The 21048-nt window shown below is 44.3% G+C and overlaps 1 long non-coding RNA gene across 11 annotated transcripts in view; it reads right to left on the bottom strand.

The window, feature by feature from the left end:
• Nucleotides 1-21048, bottom strand: part of 2610027F03Rik — a 148914-nt gene that overhangs the window by 103150 nt on the left and 24716 nt on the right. The gene's annotated exons all lie outside the window — the stretch shown is intronic.

Genomic DNA, 21048 nt, shown 5'->3' with positions numbered 1-21048 from the left:
CAGTTATTGTTCCAGATACATTTTACAATCAGCATGATTGATTTGCACACACACACACACAACACACAGGTACACACATGAGATTTTGCTTGCAATATTTCAAACAATTTCAACTCTTTTCCTTCATCCAGACTAACAAAAGACAGGGTCTCTCAGTCCCTCGCTTTTGGGCTTCTCTAGCGTCTTCTTTAGTCTAATCAAAAGTGGGATAAGCCTCTTCTGATTGCTTCAGCCATTGAATCTGATAGACTGAAGCTAAACTCTAACTCCCAGTTTATTCTTGGCAGTGTGGCCCTCATTCCCCAAGCCATGTTCTCGCTGCCTGACACTCCATTTTTTCCCCTCACCTGGCATCTCCACATTCCCTACACCCCTTCTGCCACCTCAACTTAAAGCCAAAGTCCCTTTAAATCTACATGCATATGTTTGCATGCAAATCACTCCCACTTCCATTTCCCTTCTCCCTGCAACTGACCCCTGCCTTGACAGCACAGCTCCCTGTCCCAGTACACAAAGCCACTGACACTCCTCAGTCCCTGAAAGGGGTGCCTACGTCTTTCCGTTTCCCAATCTCCAGGTTGTTGGCTTCTGCACATGGGGGAAATATAAGGTGTGAGGCCCCAGAAAGTTCATAAACTTTTATGCAGATTGGTCTTAGTCTGGTTCAAATTAGGCAACAAAATAGAATTTCCAGATGTTCTATTTGGAATTAACTTGGCTACAGAGAAAGGGCTACTAGGAGAAGGAGGTGGTAACGGGTTATTTTTACATTCTGGGGGTGGTCACCCAGGGCATATGGACTTGATTAAACACAAGAACCTGCTGGCTGGCACATTAAGAATGCTGTTCTCCTGGGTGAAGATGCTCAAGGGCTCATCATACATTCTTAAGCCACTTGTTTTGTTCCTGAGGTCAGCAAAGATTTCGATCAGATCTAGGAAACTCTGAGGATCATGCCAGTGCTTCCCAAACATGAGTATTTGTGTAAATTTTCGTGGGATCTTGCTAAAGGACACAGTCTGCTCCGTGCTGAGGCTCCGCTGCTGCCCCACAAGATATATGTTGCATAGAAGCTGGGGCACTGACTCAGTGGCTAATGTACTCATTGTGTAAGGATAAGGACCTGAGTTTGATCCCCCAGAACCCACATTAAAAAAAAAAAAGGAGGGAGGATTACAGGAGTCATGACTTTGTAATCAATCATAGCCCTGGGGATGCAGAGGCAGGAGGATTCACATGCTTGCTCACCAGCAAGTCTCACAGATTTGATGCTGGGCATTGTACACACTTTTTAATCCTAGCACTTAGAAGGCAAAGGATCTCCAAGTTCAAAGCCAGTCTGGTTAACATAGCAAGTTAAAGGGCAGCCAGAGCTACTGAGAGAGATCCTGTTTGAAAATTCAATGACTTGGGAGGAGATTTTTTGTCTCTAATGCATTTTTTGCCTTACTAGTCATTTGCTCATATATTATGGTTTCTGATTTTGTGTTCTTATGGGTTTTCTGTACATATGTCTCTGAATGTCTATGCTTCTCGTGCTTTTTTGTCTCCCTCCCCCCATTTTGTTCTATTCTGTTTTGTTTGCCTGGGTTTTTTTTATTACTTGTTTGTTTTCTAAAGAAAGAGAGAAAGAAGTCATGAAGTGACATGGCTGAGGAAATGGGAGGATCTGGAAGAAGATGAGGAGAACAAATTATATTAGAAAAATCTATTGTATGAAAAATCTATTTTCAATTTTTAAAATAATAATAATAATAATAAATAGATTATTAAGGAGTACATCGGGTTCTGGCTTCTTCATACATACACACATGTGCACAAACACATATGAAGATGCATACACATGCAAATAAATGTAGTCAACAAGATAGATGGCTCAGAGCCATGCCACCAAGTCTGACAGCCTAAATTCAATCTCTGGGACCCACATCATGAAAGGAGAGAACTAACCTCTTCAAGCTACCCCTGACCTCCATACTCTACACATGGCATAAACATACACACTCACACACAAATGCAATTGAAAATAGACAGACAGACAGACAGACAGACAGACAGACAGATAGATAGATAGATAGATAGATAATATAGATAGAAAGATAGATGATAGATAGATAGATAGATAGATAGATAGATAGATAGATAGGTGATACATAGATAAGACAGAGAAAGATAAGATAGATACAGATAGATAAGATAGATGATAGATAGATAGATGATAAATAAAAGATAAATAATAGATAGATTTTATATATATATAGATTTTATATATATATGTATATATATATAAATATATATATATATATATATAGAGAGAGAGAGAGAGAGAGAGAGAGAGAGAGAGAGAGAGATGAAAATAGCCAAGATAAAGGCTTGAGAGCAGCAGCTTCTCCAGCCAGTGGAACACATAAAGTTGAGACTGGATGGAAAGGCGCGAACGGATCCATACAAAGCAAGTAAACAGATGAGGTGAAGCAGGGGGATAGAAGGAGCCATAGCTATATGGAGGAAACATTCACTTTAGGGTGAGGATCTTTGGGCCAAACCTCAGGCAGAAAAACAAAACAAAACAAACAAAAACAAAAACAAAAACAAAGAAGCAAAGGACATAGGGCACCTGGGAGGGAAGGCAGAGAGCTTTCTGTCCAGAATCCCAAAGGAGGGGAATGCAGGGAGGACAGTTCAGGGGAAAGCCTGGGAGTTGCTTCCCCTGCCTGCACTAGTCTAAGAAAGCTCCTTCTAAAACGGTGGCATAGCGTTACTTATACCTGCACAGTGGTACAAGTGGTCGGGCTAGGAGTATAGGAGTGAAGGCTTCTTTTGAAGGAGACATGGGTATTTCATACACAAGGCCTCTTCAAGATATGATAAAAAAAAAGTTGAGGTCAGGCCAGAATAGTAAGGGTCTAAATCATTTAATCAATTGGGTCACGCTGAGTGAGTGTCCTCCCCTATGCAGCACACTGTGCTGTGTTCTCATGGGAAACTAGTGTGCCACCCGTTGCCTCCAACCTCAAATGAACCAGCCCAGCCTCTACATCCCCCTGTGAAACCTAGATGCTTTCAAGGAGCTGAATATCCAAGGGAGTTAAAACCAGACCTCAGCCCTCTCTCCATTCCATAGTCCACACTTCCCTGTCAGGGATCCCTGTCAAACAGGTCAGGTGGGAAGCAGAGAGGTAGTGGTCTGATGGGAAAATGCATTGGAGCCAGAGCACTTTTGAGACTCTGTTGTTGAACCTCAACATTTTAAAGTGAGGGACCCAAGGCTTGAGAGCAGCAGCCTCTTCAGCCAGTGGAACGCATAAACAAGCTAGACTCATGGTGTGTGAGTGAGCAGGATCTTAGTGAAAATGCTGGCTGGTGGATGGAGCACCCAGTCCATACCAGGCCACTCCACTAACCACTTTTTACTACATAGCCTGGCGCCTGGCACCAGCCACCACCACTGAGAACCATTGGTCACAGGCTTGGGACCTGGCTATCACAATCAGGCTGGAGACTCACAGTGACATTCAGAGGAAGCCGTTTCCCCAGCATTACCTGAAAGCAGTGAGGTTAAAGGATCACAATAAAGCATCCACATCTCCTAACTCTGGTCCACACCAATTAACCCTGAAGTTCTTTTCTGGTTTAAATTCTGGTTTGGCCTAAGTCAAGGTCTCTAATAGTCTGGAGGAGTTCCTAGGGCTGCTGAGGGTGACTTTGGAATTGACTCTTTGTCCTCTCACCACTGACACCCTGGCTCTGCAGATTAGGTGTGTGTGTGTGTGTGTGTGTGTGTGTGTGTGTGTGTGTGTGTGTTGCATGTTTGGGCACATGTTTGAGGATGTCTGTATATATTTGGGTGCATGTTCATATGGAGCAATGAGGCCATATTCTTACTAATGCATCAGTGTAGCCAGTGCCTTGAGATATATATATATTTATATGTATATATATATCATCCCATGTCATCGTAGTGGTCTCAGATAACAACTAGTCAGCACAGTACCTCTTTCTGAAAGCTTGTTGAGAGCCAACAGCAGTGCTCCTGTGTATGGCATGGGCCAAATTGTCTGTGGAATATTGGAGTGCATATAGGGATACAGAAGCCAAATGGCACTCCAGAATAGTTTTCTTAACTAGCCATACCACTGTTCCTCTGGCACACTCAGACTCTCATCTCCTTCCAACTGATTACAAACAACCATGGTTCTCAAGGTCTCCTCTAGGATGCATACACATGCATGCTTTCATATGCAAACATTTAAACCACTAGGTTATTTATGCCAAAGCCATGTGTACTGATTATTTTTAACTGTCAATCTGACATAACTTAGAAATGCCTGAGAAGACGGTCTTAATAAGGAATTATCTAGCTCACGTTACCCCTTGGGCATGTATAGGAGGAATTGTCTTGATTGTTAATTGGAGTAGAAAGACCCAGGCCACTGTGGGCAGCACTATTCCCTAGGCAGTAAATGCTGGACCATATATAAGAGGGGAAAGTGAGCTAAGATGAAACAAGCAAACAAGGATCCATGCATGCATTTACATTTATTCTCTTTCTGCTCCTAACTGTGAATGTGATGTGCCTAGCTGTTTTAGATTCCTGACTTTCCTTCCATCTCAAAGATAAGACTGTGACCTGGAAGTGTAAGCCAAATAAACCCTTTCCTCACCTAAGCTGCTTTTTATCAGGGGATTCTATCACACTACTGAAACTAGAACATCGTGTCTCATCCCTTCCTGCTTCTGGGCTCTTTCCTAGCCAGCAATTCCTCCTTCCACTCTCTTTTCTCTCTGATGACCTGTTCATTCTCCAAAGCTCACTCACCCTTAGCACCCTCCTCCCTTGCAAAAAATTATTCTCTCAAATCTTCCAGAAACCTCACTCGTTCTTCATTTTTGGATTCCCCTGGGGCCTGGCACCTATTTTCTTGGAATCTGGTTCATTTGTCCCGGTTTAAGGAGAAAAGATGAGACGGAGCTCATCCCAGCGGCCGCCCTGTGCCAGGCGCTGTTCCCAGCAGACAGTGTCAGCTTATTAATGTTTGCTGAGTTTGAATCACCGTGTGTTCAGAATGTGTACTCACCAGCTGCCCAGATGCACCACACACAGCTCAAGGATGGAGTGCTGCCAGCTCAGGCGGAGAGACTGACTAGGCAGCAGATCCCTGAGCCACAGTGTGGCACACCCTGGGAGGGAGCCCTCAGATGCTCGATAGTAAAAGGAGCTTGCATGTTAGTAGTGATCGGTTAGTAAATGTTTAACAACTGGCTCTCCAGGAAACAGCATGCCCTGGTTTATAGCATTGGCTCATTTCTACAGTGTAAATGGAACTGTGTTCACTGATTCCGAGAGGCCAAGTGACATCACTGAGTGTTTTGTTTGAAGAGATGTTGGCAGGCTCTATGGGTGGATAAGAGGCATCACCCCACAGACGGTCAGCAGGCGTGTCTAACCTGTGCACCACTGACCATGTCACATGTGACAAAAGAAAGCTATGCCATAAATGTGGTCCAACACAAAATCATAAACTTGCTTAAAATACTATGAGATTTGGAGAGTGTTTGTGTATGCGTAATGTGTGTGTTCAAGTGTATGTAAGTACACAGGTATGTGAGGGTGCCCTTGGATGTGTATAGAGGTCAGACAACAATCCTGAATGTAGTTCCTTAGGTTCTGTCTTCGTTTGGGTTTCTGTTGCTGCAGTGAAACACCGTGACCAAAGCAACTTGGGGAGAATGTGTTTATTTGGCTCACACTTCCTAAGGGCTTTTCACAATCAAAGGAAGTCAAAACAAGAACACAAAAACAGAAGGAACATGGAGACCTGAGCTGATGCAGAAGCCATGGAGGGGTGTTGCTTACTGGCTTGCTCCCCAGGACTAACTCAGCCTGCTTTCTTATAGAACCTAGACCAACAGCCCAGGGGTGTCCCACCCAACAGTGGGCTGTGCCTTTGCCTATCAATCACTAATTAAGAAAATGCCCTACAGGCTTGCCTGCAGTCTGATCTTACAGGGGCATCTTCTTAGGTTCCCTCCACTCAAATGGCTTTAGCTTGTGTTGAGCTGACATAAAACTACCCAGCACATGTGCCATTCATTGCGACAGGGTTTCTCATTGTCCTGGATGGGCTAGGATGGCTTCCTTCTCTGGGGGTCTGCCTGTCCCTGCTTCCCAGTGCTAGGATTAAAATGACAAACTACCACACCTTGATGTGTGGGTTCTTGGGGTACAAACTCAGGTCCTCATGTTTGCAAAGCCAGCACTTGTGACGAAGCCATCTTCTCTCCAGCTTGTGATTGTTTGGCTTTTTGGTTTGTTGTTGTTGTTATTGTTGTTGTTGTTGTTGTTGTTTCATTTGATCACATCACTTTTCCAGCATAAACTTTACAATTACAACATCATAATGTCAAAAGGTTGTATGTTTCTGAAAGGCATACAGTCCCTGCTACTATCTCTATATTTATGGTCATGATACTGACCACTAGGGTTGTCATAGCATGCATCTTTCTCATATCTCTGTGTGCAGAATCTTATTCTAAGTTATCATCACCAATGTGTGAATTCTTTTCCCCTGTGTCCACCCTGACACTTTTTTCTCTTGTTCTATTCAACCCCACCATATGCCAGCCACAGTAACCTGCTAAACGCAGTCAGACCCTGTCACTCACTAGATTCAGCAGGCTGGTGGGGCTCAGGATGGGGGTTAGGGGAGTAGCCTTATCTGTAAAAGGCTTGCCATGTAAGCATGAGATCATGAGCATATAAACTCAGAGCCTCAAACCCCAGGTTAATTAAAAATAAGCATAATAAAGCCAGGGATGGCACTATTTGTAATCCCAGCCCTGTGGATGAGAAGACAGGTGTGTCCCCAAGGATGACTGGTGGCCCAGCATCGACAAGGCAGCAAGTCCCAAGTCAAGTAGAAGAGCATGTCTCAAGAAACAAGATGGACTACACCAGAGGAATGACTTCCAAGGTTGACCTATGGTCTCTGCACTACATGTTCCCCTCTCTCTCTCTCTCTGTCTCAGTCTCTGTCTCTGTCTGTCTCTCTCTCTGTCTCTCTCTCTCTCTGTCTCTCTCTCTCTGTGTGTCTCTCTCTTTCTCTGTCTCTCTCTCTCTCTCTCTCTCTCTCTCTCTCTCTCTCTTCCATAAAGTGCCCATGCACTCATCACAATGACCGCCTTTCCACCAACATGTTAATTACATTTTTGTGGCAACAAAATACGTAACCAGAGCAGCCTTGGGAAGGCTTTATTTTGGCTCAGAGTTTGAGGGGACAATAAAAGGTACAGCAGCAAAGCCCTGGATATGATCTCCAGCACTGCATGGACTGGGTGTGGTGGCACACATCTAAAATCCCAACATTCAGGAGACAGAGGCAGGAGGATGAAAAGAGGATAAAAAGTTCTAGATCATACTTGGTTACATAGTGAGTCGGAGGCCAGTGTGGGCTGTATAGGTCTATCATGAGAAATGAAAGAAAGGGAGGAGGGAGGGAGGGAGGAAGGAGGGAGGAGGGAGGGAGGAGGGAGGGAGGGGGAGGGAGGAGATAGAAAAGGAAGGAGAGAAGTAAGGAGGGAGGAGAGAGAGGGAGAGGAAAAAAGAAAGGAAGGAAGGAAGCAAGGAAAGAGGGCAAGGAGGGAGGGATGAAAGGATAAGGAGGGAGGGAGGAGAAAAGTAACTGATTTTTAAGGTGAACTACCCATTTCTGTTTTACAAAAATGCACATTCTATATCCGAGGATTTTCTATGGAGAAATGGGCTATTATAATACTAGAGTTGGCATATTTCTAATTTTTAAAAATATCTTTCCCTTCCAGGTAGAAACGATATTCTAACAGTAGGTGACAAACAGTTTTGCTGGAGCACCATGTGCTGTGAAGATGTGTACGCACAGATGTGTGGAGACATCTCCATGCCTCTGCCATTCTGTCTGCTGAACGACTACATATTATTCCTTTAGAAACAGCTCTGATGCTCACAACACTTTCCAAACTTGGAAACAATTTTGAACCTATTTAAACATTTTCCAGAAAAAGAGCCTCAGTGGCTCTCAGACCCATGTGTTAAAGTATGTCTTTTGATTATTTTATACAAATTGACATTAAGGAAGATGGAAACCGACTAGCTGACTAGATGAATTTCAGTAAAATCCTGAGCATAATTGCTGCATTTTTTTTATGAGCATCTTGATTTAGTAAGCACAGCCAACGGGGCATTTCTCCCATTTGGGTCGGCGAGTTTGCAAAGATTCTTTTCTTGGCTCCACATTCGTTAAAGCAAAGTATTTTTAAAGCTGAATTTAGAACCAGAACTTTGAATTAAATGTTAAAAAAGTTAAACTAACATTAAAATGTATTCTACTACATTACTCTGAAACTAATAATGTGTGTGTGTATGTGTGTGTGTGTGTGTGTGTGTGTGTGTGTGTGTGTGTGTGTGTGCAGTGTGTATGCTTATGTGTGTGCACACTCATGAAAGTTTTGAATCTATTTGTGTCACAGCATCAAGGTGAAGCTTAGAATCTCAGGTGCTGATCCTTCCAAGTTTGGGACATAGTGTCGCTGATAAGGTTTATCCTTTGATAAGGATTGTTTGTTTGTTGGGTTCAAGGGTTTTTATTTATGCTATTTTTTTACTTGTGTGTGTGTGTGTGTGTGCGCGTGCGTGCGTGTGTGTACATGTGCATAAAGATGCACATGAAAGCCAGAAGAAGCTTGGTGCTAGAAAGAGAGGCAATTGTGAGCCACCCAATGTGGGTGATGGGGACAGAACTCTAGTCCTCTGAAAGAGCAACAAGCATTCTTAACCACTTAGCTATCTCTTAAGCCATAGATTTGGGATTTGAGATAGAACCACACTCTAGCTCTCTGGCTCTCCTGGAATTCACTGTCTGGCCTCAGACTGTGGCAACCATTCTGTCCCTGCCTTCTAGTGTGAACCACCAGACCTCTCTAGCCTTTCTGTGGTGTGTGTGTGTGTGTGTGTGTGTGTGTGTGTGTGTGTGTGTGTGTGTGTGATTGTGTGTGTGTTTCATTGACACTGTTAGAGCTACAAACAGTTTTGCTGGAGCACCGTGCACTGTAAAGATATGATACACACAGATGTGCCATATCTGTGCTTTCATCTTGGCCTCATTTCTGAGTTTTGTGCAGATATTTTCAGAGATAGAATGTTTTTAGAGGCAGAGGCAGGCAAAACTCTGAGTTCGAAGCCTGCCTGGTCTACAAAGCTCCAGGACAGCCAAGGCTACACCTTTCTCGAAACCCTGTCTCAAAAAACAAAAACAAAAATAAATCATCCATAGACCAGGTGCAGTGGTGCACACTTGTGATCCCAGCATTTGGAGGAATGAGGTGAGAGGCACTCAAGTTCAAGGACAGCCTGATCTATAAGCTATGCAAGGAGATTCTATCTCATACTTCTATATATGCTACTTTCCATGGAAATTCTCACTATGTTAGTGAGTTAGTTAGCTAGTTAGTTAGTTAGTTAGTTAGTTGTTAGTTAGTTAGTTAGTTAGTTGTGTGTGCATGTGTGGGTAGGTACACATGTATGTCCCTGTACATGTGTATACAAGTGACGTGGAGGTCAGATATCAACCTCAAGGTGCTACATACCTTCTACTTTGTATTCTTTTGTTTTTGAGACAGTGTTTGGCTAACTTAGAACTTACAAAGTGGGGAGGGTGGCTGGCCAGTGGGTCCCAGAGTTCTCCTCATCTCCACTCCACAGTGCTGTTAATGCAACTAGTAGCCATCTCATCTGGCCTCTCTTTCCGGAGTTCAAACCTGGGTCCTCATGCTTCTAGGGCAAACACTTCACCAACTAAGCTGTCTCCCCCAAGCCCTGGCTCCATTTTTTAAATGAGAAATTTATTCTAAACCAGACACTGTTTTAAGGAGTGAGCCTGGAGCTAGGAAGTGGTGGTCAGCCTGTCTTAACTGTCCTGTGTCAGGAGTCAGGGGCTGGGCAGTGAGCTGAGTCTGTCTTGAAGGCAGACAGGAGCTGTGCAACTGTTGAGCCATGTCAAATTTGGGAGTATATGCGAGACCCCCCAACAAATGCCCTTGTGTCTTTCGAAAGCCCTCAGACATTCCAGGCCACCAGGCTGATCAAACCAATTTAACGGGGTAGGGGTGAGGGTAAGCTCAGATTTGCCTGACATTAGGCTGTGTCTGGCTTGCAAAGTAGTACATTTCTCAGTGACACCACCGCAGCGAAGGGAGAATTAAGGAAGAATGCAAGCTGAACACTGCATACGTTTGCTTCTGCTATACGATCCTGGCAGCTCTTCCTGTTCCAGTCTGGATGACCCTCAGTTTCTAGTCTCCGGGCCCCAGTTAAAATGAGAGAGCTATTCTTTGGCTCACTGTGTCCCCAGAGATGCCAGATCTGTACAGCAGACACAGAAACTTAATCTTGACTACAGGAAAAAAAAACTCATAGACCCCTGAGGACAGAAGGACATGGAAACATACCTTAAAACGTTTGGGGTGTCCCTCTGCAATCTGAGTGAGAAAGTCAAATTCTCAGGGATGTGCCATGGCCCCTTGAGACAAAGTCTGCATGTTTGCCATGGATCTCACTACCCTATCTTGTCTCTCAGTCAGGATCCATCATTTCCAGTTCTAACCCTGTTCTCCCACCTGCTGCTACAGACCTTTGCCAAGATGCAAGACAACACGTAGATCCAGTGAAGCAATGACAGGACTGTCCTAGGTCAAACAGACTTTCATGAATATACATAACATTTACATGAACTTGAAAGAGAGAGAAGAATAGGTACCTTTTAAGCATGTCCAAATTGTTGACATTGCAAACACAAAATTGTTATCTACAAAGTTTAAAATAAAGAGCCAATGAGATGGCTGAGCAGACCTTACCACGTGAGTTCAAACCTAGGACTCACATGGTAGAAGGAGAGAGCCAATTCCTAAAAGATGTCTTCTGACCTCTTTGCCATACACACACACACACACACACACACACACACACATAAACGTATCAAAAAATCTTAAATTCACACTAAAATTACAAAAATGGAGACCAGCAATAATAATAATAATAATAATAATAATAATAATAATAATAATAATAATGGTATTGAGCCACATTCGTAACCATTCTTGGTCACATTTGAAATGCAGGTCCTGGGATGGACACATTTGAGTTCCCACACCGTCCCAAACGGTCCTAGAATATTCTGGAACCCACTTTTCTCCATCCTACGAGGTGGTTCAGAGTTGTCTATGTCACAGATTTATAATGAAAATGACCTCACAAAACACCAACAAACTTCAACTGTGTCTCCAATCAGAAGTAAGCAACTGGTCCAGATGGACAGCGTAATCCATAAGCAATCATGAGGAGCTGAGCTTGAGCCCCAACATCCATGTAAAACTCTGGGTGAGGCAGAATGTGCTTGTAATTCCAGTCTTGGGAAGGCAGAGACAGGCAGGTCCCTGGGGAAAGCTGGCCAGCCAGTCTTGTTCTATGGTGCGCTCCAGATTCTGTGAGAGAACCTTTCTAAGCAGTTAAAGTGAGGGGCCAGTGAGAGGACTCAGCAAATAACAGCTCTTGCCACCAAATCTCATGGCCTGAGTTTGACCCCTGGGAACCCACATGGAGAAAGAAGACAGTTAACAACTCCAAGTTGTCTGATGTCCACAGGCATGCTGTGGTACACATGCTCACATAGAGGATAGATAGATAGATAGATAGATAGATAGATAGATAGATAGATAGATAGATAGATAGATAGATAAGAAAGAGAGAGGTATAATTTAGCAATTTGAATAGTTAAGAAAAAAGAAAGTAAGGAAAGAAGGAAGCAAGCAAGCAAGCTAGCTCACTTTTAAAACAAAACAAGGATGTCATCTCCTGGGATACTATCAAGTTGATCTCTAACCATCACATGTGTATGAACAAACATACACACACATACATACAGAGAGAGAGAGAGAGAGAGAGAGAGAGAGAGAGAGAGAGAGCACAGCACATACGATGAGGAAGAATAAAAACAAAAACAAAAACAAAAAACAAAAAACCTTGTAGCTAGGGTATATGATTGCTGCTAAGACCCTGTGATTAGGAGAAAAGATTTTATGTCAAGTGCTGAACATATGACGTCAGATGTGCCATACATAACCATCTATTCCCACACAGACCCACGCACCTCCCCAGCATCTGCTAAAACTCTCCTCCAAAATCCTGGCAAGTCCAGTGCCTTCGCCAGCAGGGCAGCACAATGCCTATCAAAAGTCAAGACTACAGTAAGCCCCTGGCCTCTCACATCCCTGCCTCACCTATCCAACCTCCACCCCACTTGTCCAGTGCATATCACACATCCTACTAGGGAACCAAAAGCCACACAGAAAAGAAAATGGAGCAGAGTATTTGCCTAGCATGCACAAAACTGGGTGCTATCCCAACACTTCGTGAAACGGGCATGGTGGCAGGAGCCTGTAACCTCAGCACGCAGGAGGCAGCAGCAGAAGGGTCAGGAGTTTAAGGTCATCCTCAATAACAGAAGGAGTTTGAGGGCAGCCTGAGATCCCCGAGATCTTGAGGGCCTGAGGAGACTGGGATTTCCATCAAGTAAGAGCTGTGGCTTGGTAACTCAGAGCTTCCTCCTTCTTTGGACTGGATAAGACGTATTTGAAGGGCAGCATTCATATTTTCCCTAAAGAAAAAGTTGCATTAATCAGTGGCATTAATTTAAATAGAACTAAATGGGCAAGTCTCTGGTTTGCCTATTTATGAAAAATAAAATAATGGAGAGACCCCAGACTTCCTGGAGCTTGGCAATGATTATTTTTTTGGTAGAAAAAAAAAATGGAATGAGGAATTGTGCCTTCCCTAAACCAAGTACGTATGACTTGATAAATTTCGAGCCAAGCCCCTTGGGACTGAGTTTGGGATCAGATGAATGTTCGGGGTCTAGACTGGGAAATTGCCCAGGAAGAGTAAGAGGTCGCCTTTCTTGTTAACGCTGGATCTTCCCACCATCCGGAAATTTTCTTCCAAGCTGTAAGTAGCCGGAAAAAAAACCAGCCTCCATTCTTAAATTCCAGGGAAGAAAGACCTTTCCTCTTCTTGATGAACTTGATACTTTCACGCTCTGTGCAGTTTGTGTAATATATAACACGTATCAGGACCTCTAATCCTAAATGTAACAGGCATCTGGAAAGGGTAATTCTCCACTAATCTTTTTACATTTATTGCCTCTGCTGTCTGGGAGTACTCAATTCTAACAAATCCAGTGGAAGCCTTAAAATCACCCATAGACATTGTTTGTGGCTCTTACAATATTATCACTAGAATCCAACTATTTATTCGATGAACAAGCTTTGTCTGGCCAGACGTCTAAACTTTCATCCAAAAATGAATCTTAGATATTGTCATGAAGATTTCTGTACATCAAATTGAAAATTTGTGAGTTTTCTAATCCAATTGTTAGGGTGCCCGTTGAGTGCTGGGGTGGCTGAGGCAGGTTTGGAAATCTGCTGGATTGTCATATAGAGAAATAACTGTATAAAATTTTAATTATCTATCTTGAAGTGATAATAAATGTTTGATGAGATAGTAATGAGACACGGTGGAGGGGGGAGATGTTAATGAACCTGTGAGACACGAAGAGTTTGAATAAAGGAAGTGGAGGAATCCCTCAGTAGATGCTATCACCATTGATGTATTAGCTATGGCATTTTGGAAGTGAACCAGAAGATATATCTTGACCACACTCTAGTCAAGATAATATTGTGTTTGTCCACAATGGGGACAAAGATCGTTTCACAATTTGCTCCTGACAAAAGTATTACTAGAATGACCCTTAGATTCAGTATGGGTCTGGAGCCTTGTGCTGGAGGTAGTTTGGGGTTCTTGTACCTCTAGGAACTGGTTTCTATTTTCCTAATGCTACAGCTAGGAGGGATCAGCAAGGGCAGTGTGAGATGCCCCAGGTAACTGACTTCTTCAACTGAGACTGGCCCCAACTTATTCTGACAAAAATTAATGTTGATTACATTTTTTTCAGTCATGTTGTTGACTCGGAAACAAACACTACATAACTGAAACGATTTTATAAATTATAAGAACAGAAAAAGTGCTTTGAGCTTCGAGATCCATTGCCAGGGGTAGATGTTTCATTCAAGCAAGAAATAGAACATGTTGTCTGCAGAAGACATTTGTATAGAGTTGTTACTCCCTCACTACCACCTCCCATAGATTTCAGGACATCTTAACTCTAGGCAGGATTTGAGGATGATATTCAAAAGGAAACACAGAAAAAGAAAAAAAAGAGAATTCAGAGAGAACCTTAGACACATCGTGAGCCACAGAGCTTACACACCTGAGCTAGGCTGTAGCAACATCAGTGCCTTAAAGAAGAAAAAAAAAATATTGGGCTAGAGGCCCGTGCAGAAGAACATCAAACAGATGCCCCAGCTATCATCCCCTTTGCTGACTTTGAAAGTACCAAAGGGACTCTTTGGTGACCAGAAAAATGACATTCTGCTGGAGCAAGGTTGAGTCCTAAAAGAGTCACCTGTCAACAGCTGCTTCCGGGAAAAGATTATCATACATAATCCTAACATCCTGAGATAGCTACTTTCTCCCTTATTTTACAGATTAAATATCCCAGGCAGGAGAGTTAAGAATTTGTCCCAAATGTCAGTAAGTGGTAGAACCAGGGTCAGATTCCAAACTTCCCTCTATGCCTGTGGCTCCTTTCTTCCCCAAGTTCCCCCCCTCTGTACTGTTGAGGTAATATTCTTAACTGCCAAGCAGGACAAAGAAGAAGCACCGGGGGAGCCTGAGTCCATACATACTACCCCGAACACCTGCTGGACAGTCTTCTCTAGCTCCACAAAGCAGGAAGGCAAGGCCTTAATGACAGGAAAGGAGCAATGGTCTCTGAGCTCATGTCCCAGTTCCGAGGCTTTCATTTGCAACAACCTCCAAACGAAGTGCACCTGAAGGCTTCTGTTTACAGGATTCTAGTGGAGGCTCAATTGGAGTAGAGAGAAGGGAGAAGGAAGAGGAACAGCGAATGAACGAGAAAAGAGAGAAGACGGAAAAACACAGCCTTGCACAAACAGGAGCAAAAGCGGGGGTTCCAAGTAAGCTTGCCTGTCACATGCTGAGGTTCTCACAAAACCGGGCAACCCAAAACACACCATTGCACCTTTATATATCCACTATGGAATCTGGACTAAACAGACAGATGTATGGGCCCCTTCCCCACTCCTCTGACCCCCACTTTGGAATTGAGCTCCTGACTCTGAAGTTAGGCCTCAATATGAGCTGTTTTTTTAACCTTCTGATACCAGCAGTAGGCCTGGCTCTGTAAGAACTGACATAGATCTTCCAACTCAAACTGTGTCTAAAGTAGATAAGGCTGAGGCTGCCAGAAGGTGTGGCCTAAGGCCTTGGCTGCAGGAAGACTGATGTTGGGTCCAGAAAGTGAATTGAGAAGCCCATTTCCCTCCAGGCCTGCTTAGCTCCATTCCAAAATACATCTGCCAGCCCTGTAGCTAGGCTTCCCCCTGGCTCTGGGTGGTGGGGAAGTTCTAATTTAAAACTGTTGCCTAGTGTCCTCCTAAGCCATGCCCTACTCTAAAAAAGAAGAAGAAAGAAGAAGATGAGAAAAAAACCTCTCGCCCATTCAGGCAACAGCTGGAAGGCTTGGCTGAATGGCGTGCTTCAATGTGGAAGGTCACAGGATACTGATCTAAGCACTGAGGAGGTTTGCTCACCCAACTGTTGACACTCTGTAAACGCGACAGGCGGGGCTGGTGTGGGCATCTGAGGAAGGAAGCCCCCACCCCACCCCCAACCAGAGAAAGAATAGGAAGCAACTTCTATTCAACACTCACAGGGGTGCCCCGGGAGGGCCCCTCCATCCAGGCTAAAGCCACCAGGCCCATTCCCTGCCTCCAAGTTACCTTGTATTATAACAGGATTAAAGTATATTTAGCTCAGCCATTAGCATATTTGAGCCCCCATTTTGGTCTACTTAAGGCTTCCGGTAGCCTTTGATCAGGTCTGCGTTCTGCTGGTCAACAGAAGAACCCCAGCATGCCCTGTTGGGGGGAAGGAGGGGGGAGACAGTCAGACTGTGAAATTCCCGGAATGCTCCAATATTCTATTGTTTTCCTTAAACGGCCCAGTTTACACCCAGAGTTGGGGGGGGGGGTGGCGAGAACCAATAATAATTAGGTCTTCCTAGGAAGAGGAGAGAAAGGATTTGTGCTCTCCTAAGAAAAGGAGGGGAGGGGGAACCCTATAATTTCTACAGTGTCTGCCTTTTTATTGCTTTCATTTGCATATAAATTAAATCCATATTGTAGCTTTAAGGCAAGCGGGGCTTAGAATTCCACACAGCCTGGGGTCCTATTGTCTTACAGCCAGTTCTAGGCGGTGGGAGCAAAATGAAAGGGAAGGGCCAGGCACGGGAAAGAGAAAGTCAGTTCTGTAGCGGTTTTAATTGCTTGTTTGTTTTCTCCACCAATTACAGGCAAATTAATATTTAAACTTTGGGAGGCTGTAAGGAAAATGCTTACAATGTTAAGTTGGATGCGGGGGAGGGGGGACGGGGGGGGGAGGAAAGCTTTGGTCCTAGCTTTCCTGCAGCTGAGATTTCATTGTAGTAAATTTTAAAAAAAAATCATTTCTTCTCTTGCCCGCACACTGAGACTCAATTGCACTTCCGCGATGAGATGGGGTAGAGAGGTGTCAGTTGTCCTAGTAGGCCCTGGCCGATGCCTTACTAGGCTCTCCACTGACCACACACCTGCACCTGCTTAGACCATGCAACGGATGGAATCCAGGCTTTCTGCCCGCTAAGCAGCAGACCACGGCGTGCATGCTCAACTGTCTGCCAATGATATAGGAAGAGTGGTCCTAGTCTAAATACTGGAGAGCTCTGCCCAGGAGCCTTCTGATCCCGATAAAGCTTGTTTCACAAACCCTTACCTTACTGTAGCAAATTCCTCGATATGCAAGTGGTAATGGAGGAAAGATCTGCAGAGGCTGCAGAGACCAGGAATATGCAGAGGGAAGCCCTTCAGATTTTCACCCTAAAAACACTCCAGACACTGCGGAAGGAACTCGGTGGCAGAGAGGACGCACACGCACGTGCACACACAGAGAAGGGTTCTGGGGCGGGGGGCACCACAAACATTGAAAAGCAAACAACAGGCTTGAAAATGGCCACATTTTTGGATTTTTGCCTGATCAATTTGTTGAATACAGGAAAGGTCCTGATGAAAAGTAATGAATCAGCTGTTGAGACAGCAGCCAAGCCCAGCAACTTTAGTTCCATCCTCAGACCCAACATTTCTAGAACCAGTTCCTGGAAGTTGTCTTTTGATTTCCATACATGCACCATGGCACTGCATGTGTGCATGCATGGAGAGAAAGAGAGAGAGAGAGAGAGAGTACCTACACAGAGAAAGAGGGAGAGAACACACACACATAAATGTAAATAAAATATTTCGTTGAATTCTAACCAGTGTCCTAACAGCAGGAAGCCACGACTAAGTCTGACATTCCCCTTTTTCTATTTTCCTTTTGTTAAATTTACTCGTTTACTTTGAGACAGGGCCTCATGTATCGCAGTTTGGCCTGAAACTCTCTGTGTGGTAGATGACCACAGCTTTAACACTCCTGCCTCCACCTTTGAGTGCTGGGGTTACCTTGTGCACCATCGATGCCAGGATTCTGTAGTACTAGGGAGGAAACCAGGGCTTCCTGAATCCTGGGCAAGTCCTCTACAAATTGAACTGTAATGCATCTCCAACCTCTGACTGAGCCCCACACAGGGCTCTGTGGACTGTCTTCGGTCTCTGTGCCTCCCTTCTCAGAGGTCTAATGTGGGGAAAGGGTTGAGCCAGCATTCACCCTCAATACCTGCCCCCCCCCCCGTCCTGGACTCCCTCTGCTAAGATCCCTAAGATCTGCCTTCTCCATCCTCTGCCAGGGCCAACCTCTGCTAGAGGCTCTGTCTGTCTTTTGTCCGTACTTTCTTCTATTTCATCATGTTACCTTCCAAGAAATATGGCCACATTGATTCAGACTCCTCAGCATAGCTTCCCCTTCCGTTTCTACTTTGTAGCTTGAAAATGTCTATAGTTTCCCCATAGGGAGAACATATACACACACTTCCACTGAAGTCTTATATATTCAATTTTCTGGCCTCTTGGGCTACTCCAAACACTCCAAGTTCCTCAATGATCTAAACAGGATCTCTGGGCTCAGTCTCTCTCTCTCTCTCTCTCTCTCTCTCTCTCTCTCTCTCTCTCTCTCTCTCTCTCTCTCTGCGTGTGTGTGTGTGTGTGTGTGTGTGTGTGTGTGTGTACAAGCTCAAGAATGGCATATATAGAAGCCCTTGATCAACATCAATCTCTCTATACCTTATCTTTTATTAAATGACTGTACTTTTCATTTTTCCCCGTTTTAAAACATTTATTTATTCGCTTTAGATTCTGATCGCTGCCCCCTCCCAAAATTCCTCCCTAAATTCACCCTACCCTTCTCCTCTGAGAGGGTGAAGCATGCCCTGAGAATCCCCCTACCCTGGCACATCAAGTCTCTGTGGGGCTAGGCACATCCTCTTCCACTGAGGCAAAACAAGGCAGCCCAGCTAGAACTTATTCCACAGCTGGGCAATAGCTTTAGGGACAATCCCCACTCCAGTTGTCCAGGACCCACATGAAGACCGAGCTGCACATCTGCTATATATGTGAGGGGGCTAGGTCCAGCTTGTGTATGCTTTTTTGGTTGGTGGTTCAGTGTCTGAGAACCACCCCCCAAGGGTCTCAGTTAGTTGACGCTGTTGGTCTTCCTGTGGAGTTCCTATCCCCTTGGGGGCCCTCTCCACCTTGTCTTTTGAAACAGAGTCTCTCACTGAACCTGGAGCTTATGATTTCAGCTAGGCTGGTTGGCCAATAAACCCAAGAAATGCACCTCTCTGTGTCTGCTACCAGCTCTGGATCTGGGATCCAAACCTAGATCTTCATACTTGTGTTGCAAACACTCAGCTGACCTATGAGCATCTCTTCAGTCCCTTGAACAGGATTTTCATCAAAAGAAGCTCCAGGGAGTCCTCAATTACAAGGTCCCTCATGGTTAGTAGCCAGATGAGAAACAGTTTCCTGTAAGAAAGTGATGGCCTAACTAAACGTGTTCTGTCTGTTTCTGTAAGTCCAGGAAGCCCAAATCACCACACTGGAAATGGCAATACCAGCATCTCTTCTGTGTGTCTATAGCCTAATTTAACTTAAAATCAGCATGGGACTGGCTACATGTTCAAGTGTTTCAAGAAAATTATAAGAATGGGAGGTTGGGAGGTAAATTGATTGGTTAACAAAAAGGGCTTGCATTAGATCTCCACAACCCACATTTTTTTTAAAAAAGGAGGAAAAGAAAAAGAAAAGAAGAAAGGAAGAAAAAGCTGGGTATGACTGACAAGATGGCTTAGCAGTTAAGGGTGGCTGTCAAGCCTGACAAGCTTAAATTTAATCCCTAGAACCCATATGCTAGAAAGAGACAACAATTTCTGCAAATTGTCCTATGACCCACTCACAGAACACAATAGATAGATAGATAGATAGATAGATAGATAGATAGATAGATAGATAGATAGATAGAGATAGATAATTATAGTAAATTCACCTATAATCCTAGAGCTGATGAGACAGAGACAGGAGGACCCTTGGGGCTTGCTGGCCTACCACCCCAGCCTACTCAGTGAGCTACAGACCAACGAGAGACCCTACCTTAAAAAACACAGTGATAATTTTTGGATGGCACCCAAGGTTGACTTCCAACCCAAAATGCACACCCTCCCAACACATACATGTGGAGCTACATACACATAAACACTCATGCATATATGCACATACACATACACACACAGAGTCACAGAATAGTAGCTAATATTATCTCTGTCTCAAAGTCAGGCTCAATGCCAAATGGTTTATGGCATTACTTATATCTCATTTTTAGCCCTCACAATTTGACTGAGCACTTGACTACAATTAACCCACTTTTACTGTTTATGTAACACAGAAAGTAAAGAAAATTATCCTAAGTTCCAGAGACTATAATTTGCCCAGCTGGGATTCAAACTCAGGCTACCTGCCCAGAATCCATGAATTAATTTAAACATCTGCCATAGCAATTGTGACACCACAGGGCACCAGGCACTGGAGGTATGCGTAGGAAGGATTGTCATTGGCCTGGCAAGATGGATCTAACTATCTCCATTGGGCTAATCAGAAACCAACAAATGAAAGTCCTCACATGGCTGCAAAGGCTATCCCACCTGCTCCAACCTCAGAAAGGCCAGGTTGCGCCAGCCCCACCTGGTGGGAGAAGCTGCTGCTAACACCATTTGGGGCCTAGTCCAGAGATTTTATAAAGCCAAAGTGGTCTCCTAGGCTTCACAGATTGTATGCTAGGGACTGCGACCTCCTGGAGGAGGGAATGGCAGGGGAGTGGGGAGTCAGACTAACAGAACCTTGTAAGCAGGTTCTGAGTCCATTCACTCTTAGGTTTGTTTTCAAAGCCACTGGTGCTTTGCAACTCTCTCTTAGTTCCATGGTATCTGGGGAGGAAGACCCTCAAAACTTCTGAATGCTATGCTTTCTCCACACTTCCAGTGTTTTGTGGCCCACAACTCAGACTGTTGAGCCCTCAGGCTCGTTCTCAGGCCTCTACCTCATGGCTGCCAACCTCCCTGGGAAGCATATCCAAGCTTACTTGCAGAGTAAGTACACTGGCCGGGAGACACGCCGGTCACTGACTCTCAGTTATCTGCACTAAGTGTTTATCTTTTCTTATACTACCTTCCCTCTTACATCAGGTGGGTTCATGTCACAGTGTATGCAGAAGACATCTTGCAGCGGCCCATTCTTCCCTTCCACCATGTGGAAGTCAGGCCATCAGGCTTCTGTGACAAGCCTCTTTACCCACTGAGCCATCTTGACAGCCCTGTAACCACTTTTCACTTAACAATGTATATTAGGGATTACCCCCACTCA

Source organism: Mus musculus, chromosome 1 (genome assembly GCF_000001635.26).
Source record: "Mus musculus strain C57BL/6J chromosome 1, GRCm38.p6 C57BL/6J".
NCBI lineage: Eukaryota > Metazoa > Chordata > Mammalia > Rodentia > Muridae > Mus > Mus musculus.
Note: the sequence above shows the minus strand (reverse complement) of the source record. Positions and strands in the feature narration are given on the sequence as shown.